Source organism: Pinus tabuliformis, chromosome 3_2 (genome assembly GCF_031772625.1).
Source record: "Pinus tabuliformis cultivar Carrire ecotype Pingquan chromosome 3_2, CPIR1, whole genome shotgun sequence".
NCBI lineage: Eukaryota > Viridiplantae > Streptophyta > Pinopsida > Pinales > Pinaceae > Pinus > Pinus tabuliformis.
In genome coordinates this window covers 1,098,257,244-1,098,276,668 of record NC_142302.1, presented here as the reverse complement: position 1 = coordinate 1,098,276,668, position 19,425 = coordinate 1,098,257,244, and the positions used below count along the sequence as shown (strand labels likewise).

Below are 19,425 nucleotides of genomic sequence, written 5' to 3'. Positions count from 1 at the left end.
TCCAACTAGGGCTTCCAGGACTAGTAACTCAACCCACCAAGGGATTCCAGAGCGTTTGTCCAACCAAGGCTTCTAGGGCTAGTAACTCAACCCAAGTTGTTACAGGGCTTCCAGAGCATTTGTCCAACCAAGGCTTCCAAGAACCAATAACTCAACCCACAACCATAAGGAACCTAAGAAACAACCATAAAAAAAAAGGAAAGAAACCCAAAACACCATGGTTATCCAGAAAATGGCAAGGTTAGGCAAATCCACCATCAATCCAGACAATCCTCCATGCCAATGACAGATCATAACCAAGAAACCACATGCATGTGTCATGCATGCCAAAACTAGTAAGGAAATCATACATGCAACTTGGTACATGCAAGCAAAACCCACTGTAGATGTTGATCCCAGTGTCCTCTTACGCTTTCCTACTCTTCCTTCGCCTTCTTGCTCCAAATCCCAAGCATGCCACACTCCTCCAAGAGTGCTCCAAGAAAACTCTAAGTGTCCAAGAGTATGAAAGAGAGAGTAGAATAGAGAGCTGCAAGCTAAAACTGACAAAAGTATTTCAACTAATCCTCAAAAGCCTTTTTATTAATGAGACATCTATTTTCTTCAATTTTCCATTATTTTCCTTCATTTTCCTCCTCACACACAACCTGTGTTTCGCCTCCCTTTTCTCTTATTTTCCATTATTTTCATAAATAAAATGTCAATTAATGCCACTTTTCCTTCCATTGCCTTTGCCAATTTACACAACCATTAATTAATCACAAGTGATTCCCATCACTATGTTTTTGCCCAACATTCAAATTGGAATATGTGTCCCATGACCATGGTTATTATTTTTCCTTTATTAACTTTATTACACAATTTTTTGACCAGGATTGTTACAAAGTGAATGAAAAATGATTGTACTAAGTCCACCCCTCAATAACTATACAAGCATACTTCCCCACCAACCTCTATGTGGAATTAATGATTGGATTTATATGCTAGTGGAGGTGGGTGGCTTCATTTAAGGCACATGATACAAGCATACTTCCCCACCAACCTCTATGTGGAATTAATGATTGGATTTATATGCTAGTTGAGGTGGGTGGCTTCATTTAAGGCACATGATACAAGCATACTTCCCCACCAACCTCTATGTGGAATTAATGATTGGATTTATATGCTAGTTGAGGTGGGTGGCTTCATTTAAGGCACATGAAGAGAAATGAGATGAGATCCTAGCCTATTGTGTGATAACAAATGATTAATTTTCCATAGGCTCCCTTTCCTCTTCCCTTATGGTGGAATCATAGCTACTCTTGTGCTCTTTTCAATAATCTTAGATCATTATGTGTTATATTCTAGCATTGATTATTATATAATGTGAGTTCACCATGGAAAAGCTATCAAATGACCCATTTAAGTATAATTATATAATCTACATGCCTATATATTCACTATTTAGGCCTTGGCTTGAGTTTCTTAGTAGGAATCCATACAATCATATTTACATGATTTCAAATAGGGTTATTTATTTAAGCTCACATGACTCAAGTCTCATGATTATAACCATGCATTTATAATTATAGATTCTCCGATTTGATACATTCTATGGGTCAAAATCAACTTAAACTCACACTTTTGAAGCAAGGACGAATTATATGTGACCTTTATTGAGCTATATTTATGTGAAACATCTTCTTGACTAGAATCTAATGGTTATGTACTTAATCAACCTCTCATCTTGTACAATATTAAACCTTCCATCTAAGGATTTTTTCCTCCCCAATAATGGTCTTACCACTCACGGAAAATTCTTCTTGTGTTGATCTATGATGTACTAGTTGTTGTATTGAGGTGATTCTCCTTTCAACATAATTTGATTAAGTTGCATAATTCCTTATTTGGTTATACATTCTTTACATTATATAACTATGTAATTGTCTACTACCATGTCAACTTCAATGATAAGCTCTTCAAGTAGTGGTGTAATCCCGAAAGGGTCTTTATGATTAGACTATGAAGTTTGGGTTCTATCAATAAATGTGAGTGGAAGCAACTAGAATGTTGTAAAAACACACCTACTTACACGCAACACAAAAATTTAAAACAAAATCTCATATAGAACATTTCTTGCAAAATTAAGATTGTACCTAATTGGGTTGGAGGCTCCTAGAAAACTGATTTTGTGTTTACAGAAAATGATAACGATGGACAACAAAGGGTTTCAGACCAAAATTGTCTAAGGAGAGTTGAGAAGGTGAAAGAAATCATGGGATCTGTAGAAATTGGTTTTAAGGATTGTGATAAAAAAGGATAGTTGCTTGATCAATTAAAAGAACATAAAAACCATATTCAAGAAAGATATAACAAGGGGAAATGGAAAAAATATGCTAGTAGGGACAACAATATTACATACAAAATTTCAATAAGCAAGGAGAAATTAAAATTTAAAACTATTTGAAGCTAACAAATAGTGACATGAAGAACAAGGGATGATTAAACTAAGAAATGAAACCCACAGGGTATGATGTGAAATAAGAAGATGCAAACAACCACATGAATTATGGGAGGAAAGGGTTCATAAGGTAAAGAAGAACTTTGAAGTTGAAACATTACAATGAGTCCTCCTTAGTTGCACCACATACTTGCACAATAGAAAAGGGTCAAAAATCCATATCAAACCTAAGAAGTGACATTCCAAAAAATCAAATAAGAGTTAAAGCAAGGCTAGTTGAGAGGCAAATGCAAGTGAGAAAAAAAAGTGTTAAAGAAGAGTTTAACAAGGTAATTGACATCTACAATAAAAAAATAATTTTATAAAAAATTTGCATTGCAACTAAATGCTAATCATCAGAATTTATTTTTAGTTTTGGACTATGTATTTCTTTTCATTTACATTTAATTTTTTTGTTAATATTTAGATACTTCACCTTGAAAACAAGGATCAAAATTACATTCTGCAGCTGCTAGTGAGCATTCGATCATGTCAACCTTTCAGCTAGTGCATAATAAAAAATAAAAAAAAAATTGAAAACAAATTACAAAATATTTCCAAGGCTAAGTGTGGTAATAGTCACTTAGCTTCCCCTTTTTTCCTTTCTTTTTCTAAAATTTTTTCCAAACTCCTTGGTTGGGAGAAATTGTTACCATTTTCGGTTGATTTCCATTTGCCTACAATGGGACTTCTTTGTCTAATTCCGAGCTCTCGGATACATGGGATCTCTTTGTACCCCCGATTATTTTTCGATGGGTGTTTCCACTTTCTGTTGCTCTATTGCTATGACCTCCGATGATTCATTGCCCTTCTAGTTCTGAATCATGAATCCTAATTGATCCCCAACTTCTCCTTTTGCTTTGTTGTTAGGTTGTGTCTGAGCATCTACATTTGGAGCATTTTCCATAGGCTCTTCTTCTTTGTCTTTGGAAGTGTTAGGAAACTTCCAATCCCTTAGCTTAGAGGCCTGCCTCTTTTTCTTTTTTCGAGATCTTTTTTTCCTATGGGAAAGTGTTCTGTAGGTGTCCTGCTTGATAACAAGTTTGACATCTAAATGTCGTATTCTCATAATCTAAAACTTGGATTCACTAAAAGTTTTCATGTTTTAAATGGATATGATCAAGGAGAAATTTGCTAAGGTATTTCTCTACACATATTGTGGAAAATGTAAAGATGCCTTTTGCTAATCTGTTCAAGTACTTTTTTTTTTTTAAATTTACCTAGAGTATTTCTAATATCCTCTGGGACTTGATGGCACTAGAAAGGAAGAGGGATATTTGGTAACCTCACCCATACCAAAATTGTTTTTACCACCATACTTGTAGCATCAAATTCTAGGAAGCATGGGGTAATGAAAGGCCCAACTCTACCCCAAAATCATGGCTCTTTGTTTAGAACTTTGTCCATATCTTGTTGTGTATCAAATTGAACTATGAAGAAACCCTTAGAGAATATATAGAGATCTCAATTTGATGTCTAAGAAGAAAACACCCACTGATATAATTCTTCAGGTCTTGGCTAGAACCCATTAAACCTGCATATCAATGCCTTAGATTGTAGATAAACAAAATACGATTTTACCTTTGAGGTTTTTATGTCCATCGCTGGCACCTTATCTATTTGCTCAACTTTTGTAAGGACCAGATAGATTTTGGATCTCATCAGCTAGAGTGACATTCTTCTCTTTCACTGTGTCCTTGAATGAAGTTGGTCCCTTAGGGTTTCTGTTACCTGAATCTCCCCTCTACAACCTTAGATTTAATATTATGGTTGAGTTCCTTTCAATACCATAATCTTTCAAATGAAGTGTGTCTTGCATTAATTTCCCCTCAAATATCAAACTTTGTAAAGATACCATAATACCCATATTGTCCTGAATGGCCCACTTCAAATTTTCCACTAGATCCGAACTCCAAATGCAATAGACAAGAGTCTTCCCATTTAATTGTTTTAGGAAGATCTGAAAATTTTCCTTCCCTGCATGTCTCTCAACTATATCTAAGAGGAAGAGATGGGGAGGTATCCCAAGAAAGGGAAAAACCCAAGCTTTGATGCAACCCATCGTAGATCCAACATATGGGGTGTCTCCTTTAGTGTCTTTATACCCTACTGTGGAGTAGGAAGGTTCTCTCGATGGACAGAGACAATCCCTCTAGCCTTGGGGAGAGGGTCTAGCCACAAACAATACAATCTAATATAAGCTCCTTTAGATTGAGAATGGATAAGATCCTACCTCTTGTATTGCTTTGCTCCAGGGATCAGCACCTTAGTGTCAATCAAGCACCTGAAACAATGAGACAAGAAACCAAAGCACACATGATAACATACAAAATATTCAACCTACTTAAGAGGCTAAGGAGTCTTAAGCTACCAAATAACATATGCAATTGATATAGGAAACAAAATATCAGTTGTATTATTATGACAAAAAGGAAAGTACAACCTTCGCCTTAGCGTTGCAGGTTTCCTTCGACGTGTCCGGGTTCCAGCACCACTATTAGCATCTCATGATTCACCCTCAAAAAAATGGAAGTTCAAGGCTTCTTCCTCTTTTCTCCAAACCAAACAAACTACAAGCTTATTCTCCCTTCACAAACACAAACTAGAAGGCTAAGGCTCTCAAGATGGCTATCAAGATTTGCAGATTATTCCAGCCCTTTCATTAGCTAGCTGAGGTTGGAAAAGGAGGAGTTTATATAGCTTTGATAGAGGGGAAATGGATCCTCTTATGATGGGAGAGGCCTTATCCCTTTTGGTTTGTTCCATTTTAATAGGGGAAAGGAGCCCAAACAGTCTCTCTCAGCTCTATCTTGCTTAACCATTTACCAGACTTCTATTCACGAAGCTTCTAGACCTGGAAGCTTCGACTCCATTTTTAAAAACTTTCCAAAAGAGGGTTGGCATGGGTCATGAATGGATTACCAGTGCCGTTTGGCGCTAGGCCCAGTGTTAGACTCTCCAAATCAATGTAGGGAAGAAACTAAGTGATAGCGCCGGTCTTGAAAATTGAGTTTGAAGGAATATTCTTGGGAAATGATGTAAGAGGGAAATGTTTTGCAGATGAAGAGGGATGTAAGGACATGTTATTCATGATAGGAAACACATGAAGGTCACTGTAGAGGTCCTCCAGGATCAAGGAACGGGGAGTACAAGGACAGTGACAAAATGTTGTGTAAGAGATGCCCCCTAAAGCATGAAGGCCAAACAAGAGTGAGGGGTGAAATGCTTTATGAGTAGATGCATGGAACCAAAAATTGTCGTAGGAAAACCTGAAAGTAAGCATAGATACATATACATCACTAAAATATCTGATACATGAATCGTGGTATGGACGTAGCCATCTAGAAGAAGATCATGTAAATGGATCCAAGGTATGGGTGCAACCATCCAGTAAGAAGGATCATATCTAACCCAAGGTATGGTCGCAACCATCCAATAATGAGAAGGATCACATATAACAAACTCATGGCATGGTCACAACCATCCATCTGAAAGAGACATGTATGAAAGCATGATCATGCCACATCGCCCTGCAACCTGGACTTTTGTATTCTGAGCCCAGGGTCTTGCGCTCTAACACGACCCGATCGAAGTACAAATTCTATCATGTGAATAAATGTGTTGACATCGAACATGCTAGAAAATCGCTTGATTACCAGAAAATGATGTGAACTGTTAGCAAGCACGAGAGAAACCACTAATAATGACAACGGCTCTCAAGGTACCAGCGACACAATTCATGGAGTGTGAATAAGGAATTGAAGTCAAACACTTGCAAAGTCACTCGATCGAAAGCCAATGATGAGAAATTGTCGTTGAGTGTGAAGAACTTGCCATTAAGGCATGCAAGATCTAAGGTACTGGAAGGAAGTCTCTCAGCCAACTTCCCAGATAATGAGCTGAAGTCAACAGGAAGTGACCTTATCGAAGTAGGTCCATGATGTATCCCACATCATCGACACGAGACAAGGGATGTAATGATTATCGATGATACAGAGAATCAGGAATGAGTGTAAACTGTAGAAGGATGAACTCTTGAACATATCAACAATATGACTCCGGAGTTTGGCAGTTTTTGGATCCATAGGATCGGAGGTCATGTTGACGTGGAAAATATCAGATGGAAAGGAAAAAAGTGGTGACCCAAACCCAAGAAGGTCAATGATGAAGTGAGGATATCCCAACCCGACACGAAGTAGAAGAGTGTCATGTTCAAGAGTGACAAGCTGCCGATACAACTAGTAAAATTTTTCCATTTTCCCCCACCATTTCTGGCAGGTACCCCAATTATTTTTTATCACAATCTTGAAGGGGATAACATATGCTTGTAATGTAAGTCCATCCTTCAGATAGATCCGACCTAGTAAGATTAACAAGCCCTAGGAAGGAGAAGCTCATGTCCTTCATGGTGACGAATCCAATGTCATTAAAGTTTAATGAGTTCGACAAAGGGAAAACTCGGTATATTTTTCATGTTTAGAGAGTTTGAAAAGACACGAAAAAGAAAACTCCAAAAGGTCCATTTTCATAAAGTTGTCTCTCGAGCCCGAAAAGGTAGAAAACAATACTCAAAAGAACCTCTTAACCATATCATCCCAGGAGTTTATCCCAACCCGAAAAAGGGGTAAACGTATACTGGGTAAACGACGTTTCGAAACCATTTACGAGGTCAAAACGATAAGAACTTGACAATCTTCTATGTTTTGAGAGTTTGAAAAGGGCTTAAGGTAGACTCCCCATTTTTATTTTCTTTAACGAGTAAAAAAGGGAAAAGTACTCGGCAATCTTTTCATTTAAGTTTTTGACGAGTAGGGAAAAGAGCTTAAATACGAATCCAATTTTGTATCACCGTCGAAAAACCATCACCTGTCGCTGCACAAGAAGAAAACACATTATCCATTTCTAAGGAAAAATGGCGAAAAATACCTTTTAAAACCCTAAAACAAAGCGAAAAGCTTACAAAAAGGAAAAAAGTAAAAAAAATTTACCATTTACCTCATTTGCCTCATTTGGAGCAACTTTTACCCACTTGTGCCCTAAATCTTTAGGAGCGGATTTCTGCGGATCCAGGAAGCCGAATGTCGAACCGTCTGTTGCAGGTAAGATCCGAGGCTCTAATATTTGCATTGATACCTGTTTTTATAGCATTTAACATCCTTTCAAGGATTTTAAGGGATTTTTAGAAAAAAAAAATCGCCCTTGGTTGGCACGGGAGCGCGCTGATCAGGAGCTTCTAGCACGGGGACTTGCGCCAGCGCAGAGAATAGGATTTTTACAAATTTTTCCCAATTCTAATGCTTTAAATCTGAATTTTCCTTTGTAAAGACTAATGCTAAATCCAATGTGGGATGTTTATAGGAAAAACAAAGCAAAAAGATGGTTATTGAGTGGAAAGAACGAGAGCATGAACGAATAGACCAAATGGCCTTGGAAGATCCAAACTGTTTGGATGCATTGAGGAACTGTGGGCTCCTCAAGTTCTTTCTGACACCAGGCCTACGGGCTCAACCTGAGCTACTACAATACCTGATCAATCTATGGGACGTTGGACGGGAGGTATTTGTGATCCATGACCAAGAGCTGGAGTTGGAGACTTTAGACATCTACTTCATTACTGGGTTGTCCCGCAGAGGGGAACCAATCCAATTGTATGGAGGTAGGCCTATTGGGGCGAGTGTAAACATGCTGCTTGCCCAACATTACCCGGGAGCCTTGAAATCTACAAGCAGCAAGATCGACATCATGACCATAAACGATCTTGTATTGAAGGTAATACTCTTAACCATCAACCAAGTGGTTGGGGCTCAAGCACTACACGATTCCAACAAATCTCGGTTCCAGTATGTTGTGGATTGCATGGCGCCCAATGTCTTCAACTGGGCAGAGGCCATGAAGGTAAACATGAAACGACAACTATCCAAATGCAAAGACGGGAACTTAAGGAAATTTGGATATGGCTCTGTCTTAGTGACCTTCTTCTTGGAACAGATCCCATTGTTCCATTACCAGATGGTGGAGGTGAACCCTCCAGTACCACGAGATCCATGGATGGTTCGATGGAGTGAGATGATGCCTAGATCTGGAGGGGGCCAATAGATGTCCTACAGGCCTACCTTCTTTGTATGGCTCAGAAGATAGTTGATCGTGGTGGAGGATTGGTCGTACAACGGGACTGACTTCCATAGTGATCTTGACATACCACTCCCAAAGGGAGAAGACTTTGATGATGGAGGTGAGCAAAACAATTTTGTTTTTTTAGGTTTTTTATTATTTTTTTCATATATGTATTCGTGACATATTAACTTTGTAACTGTAGATGTTGGACTAGAAAGACCAGCAGGATTGTCCCTTATAGCTAGATGTGTGGCTCAACAGTTCAAGGTCGCTCCTTACCAGGAAGGAGTGGACAACAAAGAGGAGATTGCCCGAAATCTAGAGGGCCTAACCAGAAGAATCCCAGAGTATGAAGAATCCCATGATGTAAAATGATGCCAAACTCCGGAGTCATGTCATCCACATGTTCAAGAGAAGTCTTCTTGCCTGTACATTGTCTGATCATCTGTCACATTCTTGGATTACTCTCATTCATTGTGTTTCCCATTTCATGCCGATGATGAAGGATCCATTATGACCTTCCTTCGACAGATCGCTTCCTGTCAACTTCAGCTCATTATCCAGGAAGTTGATCTAGAAACTCCTTTCTAGTACCTTAGAGCTTGCATGCCTCAATGGCAAGTTCTTCGCACTTGACGACAGGTTCTCATCATTGGCCCTCGATTGAGTGATTTCATAGGTGTTCGACTTCAGTTCCTTATTCACACTTCATGAATTGTATTGATAGTACCTTGAGAGCCATTAACATTATGGGTGGTTTCTCTCGCGCTTGTTAACAGTTCACATCATTGGCCGGTAATCAAGTGATTTTCTAGCATGTTCGACTTCAGCACATCTATTCACATGTTAGAATTTGTACTTTGATCGGGTCGTGTTGGAGCGCAAGACCCTAGGCTTAGATCACAAAAGTCCAAGTTGCGAGGAGTGATGAGTCATTCATGATTATATACATGATTCTTTAGATGGATGGCTGCAACCATGTCGTGGGTATCATTTTGATCCTGCTCAGTTGAATGCTTGTGACCATGCAGTGGGTCTTTTCATTTTGATCCTCTCTATGCGGATGGTTGTGCCCATGCCATGGGTCTTTTCATTTTGATCCTCTCTATGCGGATGGTTGCGCCCATGCCGTGGATCTATTTCATATGATCCCTTCAGTCGGATGGTTGCGTCCATGCCGAGGATCCATGCACATGATCCTTTTCTTGATGGATAGTTGCGCCTATACCATGGATTCATGTATTGTTATATGCCTCTCATGTTTATCAGGCATGACTATCATATTTCAAATATGTACATGTATGTTTGAGTTGCAGGTCTTCCGATGCTGGTATTCCAAGTCCTCACTCCGTCTTAAAGCATTTCAGCCATCGCTCTTAGCTTTGACTTCATGCTTTAGGGGGCATCTGTTACACAGTAATTTTTCACTCTCTTGTCACTCCCCGTTCCTGATCCCGGAGAACCCTAGTAGTGACTACTGTGTTATAATTTCACCATGAAACCTATGCTCTTGCATCCCTTGAAGTTTGAAGAAATTAGTCCCCACTCCCTTCAGAACATTTCCAGATAATCCTTCTTAAAACCCAGTTTTTAAGATCAATGCTCTTTCCTAGTGTCTCAACCGCGCCGATGGTAGAGTTTTACACTGTGACCTGCATCGATCGGCACTACTATTAGCCCAATACTCGCGTCGGTCTACTTCTGGACTGTTTTTATAAAAGGAAACAGAGTTTCACGTCTAGAAAATTCTAGTGGTGATGTGTTAGATGTTCATTTGGTTGGATGAGGGCCGAGAACTCCATAGAAGGTTCTTTCCCCCTTAAAAGTGGACCTTCCCAAGGAGATAATACCTTCTTCACCCTTGAGTGGATCTCATTCTTATCCTCCTCTCCCTATATAAACCACTTCCTCTTACCCTTTTTGGTTACAATACAACACATAGTGAAAGTGGTGGAGAGATAGAACCAGCTGAAAATTATGAAATCTTTAGCTTTTTGGTAGAAGAAGACTAGTCATAGATGACAAAACACTAGTCTTTGGTAGCTAAAGCATGAGGAGAGAGAGTTAGAGCTTGGAAGCCATTTCATGTCAAGCTAGAGGAGGAAAAGAGTGTTGAAAAGGCGTGTAGCAGGACATGGATACCGCAAAGGAGATCTCCAATGCCAAGGCTTCGGTTGTATTTCTCTTTGAAGTTTATTTTAATACAACTAATGGTCTATTTCCTATATTGGGTGTAATATTACATTTGATAGCTTAGAACTCCTTGACCTTTTAAGTAGATTGGATTCGATTTTATGCTATCACGTTTCCTTTCATTCAAGTACCTGAAACAAACATGCAAGAAACAAAAATATGGTCACCAAATTGTGGTGTAGGAATATTCTCTTTGGAGACAAAGACGATCCCTCTAGCCCAAGAGAGTGGGTCTAGCCACAAACAAAACAATCTAATATAAATTTCCTTAGATTAGAATCAAATAAGAGGGCCTACCTCTTATAACGCTAATCCACTTGATGGTGATCTTGCTTCCTTGCTCCAGTTTCCTTTCGTTCCTTTCGTTCAAGTACCTGAAACAAACATGCAAGAAACAACAACAAACATGATATCATAAAACATGATGCTGACGTGGTAGAGATCAGATGATAGGTTAAAATGGATAACCCAAACCTAGGATGGAAAGTGACACAGTAAGGATGTCCCAAAACCTGACATGAACAACAAATGAGTCTTAATTTTCAAGAGTGACACGCTACCTCAAGTGAAGAATACAACTGAATACTTCCAATTTCCCCCCACCTTTTTTGGCAAGTACCCCTGTTATTTTCTAGACCTTGATGAGTCACGCTAGGGGCACCTTTTCCTCATCATGAGTTCAGGTTTTCCTCGCCTCCTTTCATGCGCCTTTTTTGCCGAGTCTCTACCATTTTCCCATTATCGCAACGGGGTTTCCATCTTATGACTCGTAACCCTCACTCACCCAGGGGGGCATGGGGACACAACCCTTTATGAGTTTTACTATATTATTTGGCCAAGTCGATGCTTACACATCATGTCAATGGTGGAATTTGTTGCCAATTTGTGGTGTAGGAATATCCTCTCTGCAGGCAGAGATGATCCCTCTAGCCCAAGAGAGTGGGTCTAGCCACAAACAAGACAATCTAATGTAAATTTCCTTAGATTAGAATCGAATAAGAGGGCCTACCTCTTATAATGCTAATCCACTTGATGGTGATCTTGTTTCCTTGCTCCAGTTTCCTTTCGTTCCTTTCGTTCAAGTACCTGAAACAAACATGCAAGAAACAACAGCAAACATGATAGCATAAAATTGAATCCAATCTACTTAAAAGGTCAAGGAGTTCTAAGCTATCAAATGTAATATTACACCTGATATAGGAAATAAACCATTAGTTGTATTAAAATAAACTTCAAAGAGAAATACAATGGAAGCCTTGACATTGGAGATCTCCAATGCGGTATCCAAGTCCTGCTACATGCCTTTTCAACACTCTTTTCCTCCTCTAGCTTGACATGAAATGGCTTCCAAGCTCTAACTCTCCCTCCTCATGCTTTAGCTACCAAAGACTAGTCTTTTGTCATCTAAGACTAATATTCTTCTATAAAAAAGCTAAAAATTTCATAATCTTGCAGTTGGTTCTATCTCTCCACCACTTTCACTATGTGTTGTATTGTAACAAAAAGGGTAAGAGGAAGTGGTTTATATAGGGAGAGGAGGATAAGAATGAGATCCACTCAAGGGGAAGAAGGTCTTATCTCCTTGGGAAGGTCCACTTTTAAGGGTGAAAGAACCTTATATGGAGTTCTCGACCCTTATCCAACCAAACGAACATCCAACACATCACCACTAGAAGTTTCTAGATGTGAAACTCCGTTTCCTTTTATAAAAACAATCCAGAAGTAGACCGACGCGAGTATTGGGCTAACAGTAGTGCCGATCGGCGCGGGTCACAGTGTAAAACTCTGCCATCGGCGTGGGTGAGACACTAGGAAAGAGCGTTGATCTTAAAAACTGGGTTTTAAGAAGGATTCTCTGGAAATGTTCTGAAGGGAGTGGGGACTACTTTCTTCAAACTTCAAGGGATGTAAGAGCATAGGTTTCATGGTGAATGTATAACACAATAGTTACTACTAGGGTTCTCCGAGATCAGGAACAGGGAGTGACGGGAGAGTAACAAATTACTGTGTAACACCTACAAACCAAAGAAAATATGAGATTTAAAGCATTGGGGCAGGCATATCGAGCACGACTCCATCCCTAAGCTCCAAGGGAGCCACCTTGCTATAGCATAAAAACACTCCCGTAACATTGTGCATGCAAGGGAGCCTCGATCTGGTGGAAGTATGAAGTTGTCGAACGACCCTGCAAGACTAAATCATCCGCTCCACCCCTGATAGAACACGTCGTCATAGATTGTAGTTGTTATTTGCAAGGACTGATATTTGCTAACTAGGTTGAGGGGAGACTAGTCACACATGTGATTTGCATGAGAGACCAACCAAACATCCACTGGAGCCTCTTAGGATCTGCAACAAAAATGGCTCATCGAAAAACATTGTTTGACATCCCACTGAAGACTGAGAACTGCACCTTCACATTGCTTGGGGTCCCAATGACTATGAGAGGGTTGTGTAAACACTCCATCGCGAACCCTTGAACCATTTTGTAGTCTTCTAATTGTCAACAACACCCAAAATAGAACTTGATGCACACAAAACCCTAACGCAGATCATCATCTCCATCCTTCACGTCCTAAGTGACCACTTCATTTCCATCTATGTCAAACATAAATAATTCATAAACAACCAGTTATGTAAAAAAGCAAAACAAATTACTTTGATTCCCCAAACATAGAATAGCTTAAAATTATGTTAATATTCATATACATACTATGCAAATTGTAATAATTTAATTGATTCAATAAATTTATACTACCTTTTTCCCTCATAAAACTTTCCTTATTTTAAAAATGGTATAAATACAATGAATTTGGGTAGGGATTATAACGATTGTTACTCTAAATCACACAAAATAAACTAGAATGACAATTCACTCAATTGACAATTTATAATATAATAAATTTATTATATGCAATTATCCATTGAGAATAAAAATTTTAAAAATCAATATTTCCTTTTAAATTGATGATGAAAACTATATAATAAGCTGTATTCCTATATTTTTTTTGTTATATTTTATAATGAAAATATAAAATTTAAGTACGTACTTAACAACCTATATTACTGATAACAAATTAGTCAAATTCCATCTATGATTCGATCTTTTTATATGTGCATTGCAACCTAGATCTTGATTGGGTTTGGGATGGCGTCTGCAAAGACCAAAATTGCAGAGCAATGTCGACGACACAAGTAATACAGAAACTGACCAAAACATCTCAAATACAGACCCTCCCACCCAAATTCAAGAACACACGACCAACACAAGCCAATGTCGATTCTTTTACTCTTATCAAGAATTTGAAAATAATCTCTAAGCAGGGCCAAATGAAGGAAGCCATAAGTATTCTGCAGGTTATGGACCATCAGGGCATTTTGGCAGACTACCCTTCATATGTTCCTTTGGTACAGGGCTGCATCAATTCCAAATCGCTGGCAGAGGGAAAGTTAATCCATTCTCACATTATAGAAACAGGATTTAAGGCAGACATGGCCTTTGAAACTAAGCTTGTGATAATGTATGCGAAATGCCGGGCCTTGGCGGACGCTCGCAGAGTCATGGAACAAATGCCAGAACGAGATGCGGTCTCATGGAGCGCTTTGATTGCAGCCTCCGCCAAGCAGGGGCAGAGCAAGGAGGCATTGGAACTGTTTTATCAAATGCAGAAAACGGGAGTCCGGCCTGATCAGTTTACGTTCGCCAGTGTGCTCCCGGGTTGCGGCAACTTGGTGGCTCTGGAGCACGGCATGGAGGTTCACGGTGCTATAATTGTTGGTGGATTTGGTTCTGATGTTGTTGTGGGCAGTGCCCTTGTGGATATGTACGTGAAAAACCGTAGTGTTGAGGATGCACGCAAAGTGTTTGATAAAATGCCTGAACGAAATGTGTTTTCCTGGACTGCTATGATTGTGGGGTATGGGCAGATTGGGCGTGTGGACGAGGCGGCTGAGTTTTTTCAGAAAATGCCTGAGCGGGACATGACTGCGTGGAATGTGATGATTGCAGGGTATGCGCATAATGGTCAGCTTAGAGAGGCAATGAGGCTGTTTAGGGATATGCCGGAGAGGAATGTTGTCTCATGGACTGCCATGGTTACAGCGTATGCAGAGGGTGGACTGGTTGAGGAAGCCATGGAGCTGTTTCAGGAGATGCCGGAGAAGAATAAGTTCTCGTGGACAGCGATGATTGCAGGATTTGCACAAAATCGGCAGATCGATAAGGCCGTAGAGCTGTTTGAGAAAATGCCAGACCGGGATCTTGTTGCATGGAATGCCATGATTGCAGCATATGCACAGAATGGGCAGGTTGATGAGGCTCGGGATCTGTTCGAGAAAATGCCTGAACGAGACCTGGTGTCGTGGAATGCGATGATTGCGGGTTATGTACGGAATCGATGCGTTGACGAGGCCTTGAAGCTCTTTGAGAATATGCCCAACCGAGACTTGGTCTCATGGAATACTATGATTGCAGGATATGCGCAGGACGGCTTTGTTGATGAAGCCCTGAGGCTTTTTGAAAAAATGCCGAGACGAGTGGTGGTTTCGTGGAACACAATGATTGCAGGATATGCACAGAACGGTCATTTTGACGAAACATTGAGGCTTTTTAGGGAAATGCTATCAGCTGGTGTGAAGCCAGATGCTGTCACATTTTCCACTGTTCTGCCAGCATTTGCCAACTTATCTGCTCTCCAACAGGGCAAAGAGGTTCATGAAGAAATAATTAGAAGGGGATTTCAGTCTAATGTTTTTGTTGCCAGTGCCCTCATAGACATGTATGCTAAATGTGGAATCATAGAGGATGCCCGCAATCTGTTTGGCAATATGCATGACCAGAGTGTGGTCTTGTGGAATGTTATTATTAAAGGATACGGCATGCATGGATACGGAAAGGAGGCCATCCAACTGTTTGAGCAAATGGAACATGCCAACATAAAACCTGATAGCGTCACTTTTGTTGGAATCTTGTCTGCATGTTGCCATGCAGGCCTAGTGGATGATGGTCAGAAATACTTTCATCGCATGACTCGAGATTATGGCATCATTCCTGTAATAGAGCACTATTGTTGCATGGTTGACCTTCTCAGCCGTGCTGGACAGTTGGACGAGGTGTTGGACTTTATAAACAAAATGCCGATCAAACCAGATACTGCGGTTTGGGGTTCTTTGCTAGGTGCCTGTAGAGTTTATAACAATATAGAACTAGGGAAGTATGTGGCAGAACGTCTGTTTGAGTTGGACTCAAAGAATTCTGCACATTATGTGCTTCTGTCAAACATTTATGCAACATCTGGCAAGTGGGATGATACTGAAATGGTGAGGAAGTTGATGACAGAGAGGAAAGTTAAAAAGACTCCGGGGCGTAGCTGGATTGAGGTTGATAACAAGGTACATACCTTTCTTGTAGGAGACAAATCGCATGTGCAAACAGAGAAAATATATGAATTTTTGGAAATATTGTCGGGAAAAATGAAGGAGGCAGGGTATGTGCCGAACAGAAACTTTGTGCTCCACGATGTGGAGGAGGAACAGAAGGAACATTTTCTCAACTATCACAGTGAAAAGCTGGCCATTGCCTTTGGGATTCTTAACACACCCGTTGGGACACCTGTTCGGATCGTCAAGAATCTTAGAGTGTGTGGTGACTGCCACTCGGCCACCAAGTTCATCTCCAATCTTGTAGGACGAGAAATTGTAGTGAGGGATACCAATCGTTTCCATCATTTCAAGAATGGGCAGTGTTCTTGTCGGGATTATTGGTGATTCAAAATGAACCACAATGACATAAACTCAGTATCATGACAGGCTTATGCATTTTTACAGTTTTTCATGGGTTGTGAGTGACTAGGCTTCAATCGTTTCCCAGGAATATATGGCAGGAGAAAATCCAGAGAAAATCCAGGGTCGAGTTTTATCCATCATGGAGTATACTGTATTTCTTTATACAAAATGAGATTCTATGCTTAAGGTTGTGCCATATCACTAAGCGGAAGAAAATATTCACCCCATAAAATAGGGTGTTGCGGGAATTAAATATCCACTCCCAACTCCAAAGTACTACTACTGACTCTACACTGCGTTGTTTCCAATCTACTACTGACTCTACACTGCATTGTTTCCAATCGCATAATTAGAGATCAAAAGCATGTAATTTCAGACTACCAGTAAGCATGGCTGAAATGCTACATAATAACAAACTAATGACAACCAAGAACATAGATGGAATGCCACATGAGAAATGAAAAATGATGCTACAGACATCGTTGTCACTCAAGGTCAAGTAGTAGCTGCAACGAGGAAATTGCAGGAGCGGAGTTAGGCCACAGAACCTCAGGAAAAAAAAATCCTTATCAGAACCAAGCCAGAAGCACGTTGACACACACGGACAATTTTAGGCCTCCAAGCCTGAAAACTATACAACACCAAATTCTTTCAGAAAGCAAGGTAAGGAACAAATGTAGGAAAGTCCAATGTCAAGGTCTATCACAGTGGGCATTTTTATGTCAGTCCAGAGGACGGGTGTTGAAGCTCAATTTGCTACAGATGTTTGACCCAAGGAGAAAAAAAGTCCTTATCAGAACCAAGCCAGAAACAGGATTGACACATAGGGACAACTTTAGGCCTCCAAGCTTGAACACTATAAAACACCAAAGTGAGGTAAATGAGCAGATGTAGGCAAGTCCAAAGTCAAAGCCTGCCACAAGATAATTTTTATGTCTGTTCAGAGAACAGGTGATGATCAATTTGCTGCACACAGGTTTTCTTGCATCAACATCATAATTCTTCCCATGATGCACATTCCCCAGCATGAAGAGCTGCAGAGATCGATGCATCTACAGAATGATATTGCACAACCATGTCAGTGCTCAACCACTCGGTGCTTTTGCCAAGTAGCTGATATGGACCTCTGAAGCAATGGTGAGAACACGGGTGCCTAATAATCAGAGAGTTACATTTGAGCCCTGAGCTTTGACAGCACAAAATCAAAATTTTGCAACAATGGATGGAAGCGATTTCCATGCAAACTGTCAGGACAAACTCCACAAAAAATGAGATGTAATATAGGTACACGGGATGTTAAAATGTGTCTGAGAATTCACTTCCACTTGAGCTGACCTTGAGTCGAAACTTGAAGGCATAGATGTCTTAGATGGGCATATTAGTATATAGGAAGGATATCTTTAGCGGATAATGAAATATATGAATGGCAAGCTGAATAGATGGCCCAATGCTTGTAATTTCATGCAAGAACTCCTAGATGTAAGCCTTAAGGCAGTGAGCTTCAGTGGGTTCTGCTTGCTTGGTGTTCTCCTTAACTTCTCCCCGCAGCAAAGCTGATTAATTCAACTTCTTGAATGCACTATGATGAGGAAGGCTATCAATTTCCTGAGCATGCTTCATGGCCTAGATATCCTGTTAAGTTTGCATTTTACTGCTTATTTATGTACAGATGCTTAGCACTGCAACCCAATAACCTCAACAACAAATATAATAGCTAAAAAATTAATTAGTTTTGAATCCCTATTTTATTTACCAATTCTAATCCAATTAATATTCTTTATTTATATTTTTCTATTTTTCCATTTATATATATTTGCTTGCTAATTTACCCTTATATGTTTTTCTTATTATATCCGTATGCCTTTTTCTTTGCATGCTTACCTTCTTTCTCCCTAATTTTCGATATTGTTTGATTTCTTATTATTTGCTTTATTTTTCCTTTTTACATTATATTATTTATTTAGAGTTGGTTTCCTTTTATTATATTCTAATATATATAGTATACTTTGTTTAATTGTGTATTATTAATATTTTAATATTATTATAAATATTTTTATTAGATTTCTTAAATTTAAGTTTAATTTATTTTCATATTTTTACCATTTATTAATTACTTATTTTAATGTATTGGTTTTATATATATATCTATATATATTCATTCTTCATATTTCGTCTGACGTTGGGCCACACATTTGTTTGGCCTGAAATGTCAATTTATAAATTAGTGTAATGATTTCGAAAAAATATTCACACCATAACATTGATCTCAGAAGTCTTAGAATTGAAAGTAGAATAACGAGTTGCCATTTAGACAGGTGGAGGATTAGGAGTGCGTGTCCATTGCTTTGAATGGACTTGTTCTTTCTGGGATATATTTTGTTCAAGTTGCCTTTGTTCTAAAGGCCTTATTAAAGTTTCTAAGGGCTTGGATTGATATTTTGCAAGAAGAAATCAGAGGATTGCATTCTTCCTCAAAACAAGGTAGAGTAGATGTGATTGGTTTTGTTGGGAAGATGAAGAGTAGTAAGAAAAACTACTAAGAAGACTCAAATACAGGAAAAGAGGACTTGAGTAAGGTGATGTGCTTCTAATGTCATGGGATGGACATTATGTTAACTAGTGTCTATTGAAAAAGAGAAGGGAAGGGAAGGGAGTGATCAGGTAGTTGGGATTGTAATAAGTGTAGAGGAGGATCCTTCTCAATTTGACATTGTCTTTTACATGACTTTTTGTTTGTCCCTTAACATTGTCTAGTATTGGATGGTATGTGAACAATGGAGGTTCTAGACACATGACAAATGACAAGTTATTATTCAACAAATTTCATGAATAGAAGGGAGGCATAGGTGTAGAGC

At 39.3% G+C, this 19,425-nt stretch overlaps 1 pseudogene; it reads left to right on the top strand.

Moving 5' to 3' along the window:
• The first annotated feature begins 13,879 nt into the window (after positions 1-13,879).
• LOC149184506 (putative pentatricopeptide repeat-containing protein At3g13770, mitochondrial pseudogene) lies at positions 13,880-17,851 on the top strand (annotated as a pseudogene).
• The last annotated feature ends 1,574 nt before the right edge of the window (positions 17,852-19,425 follow it).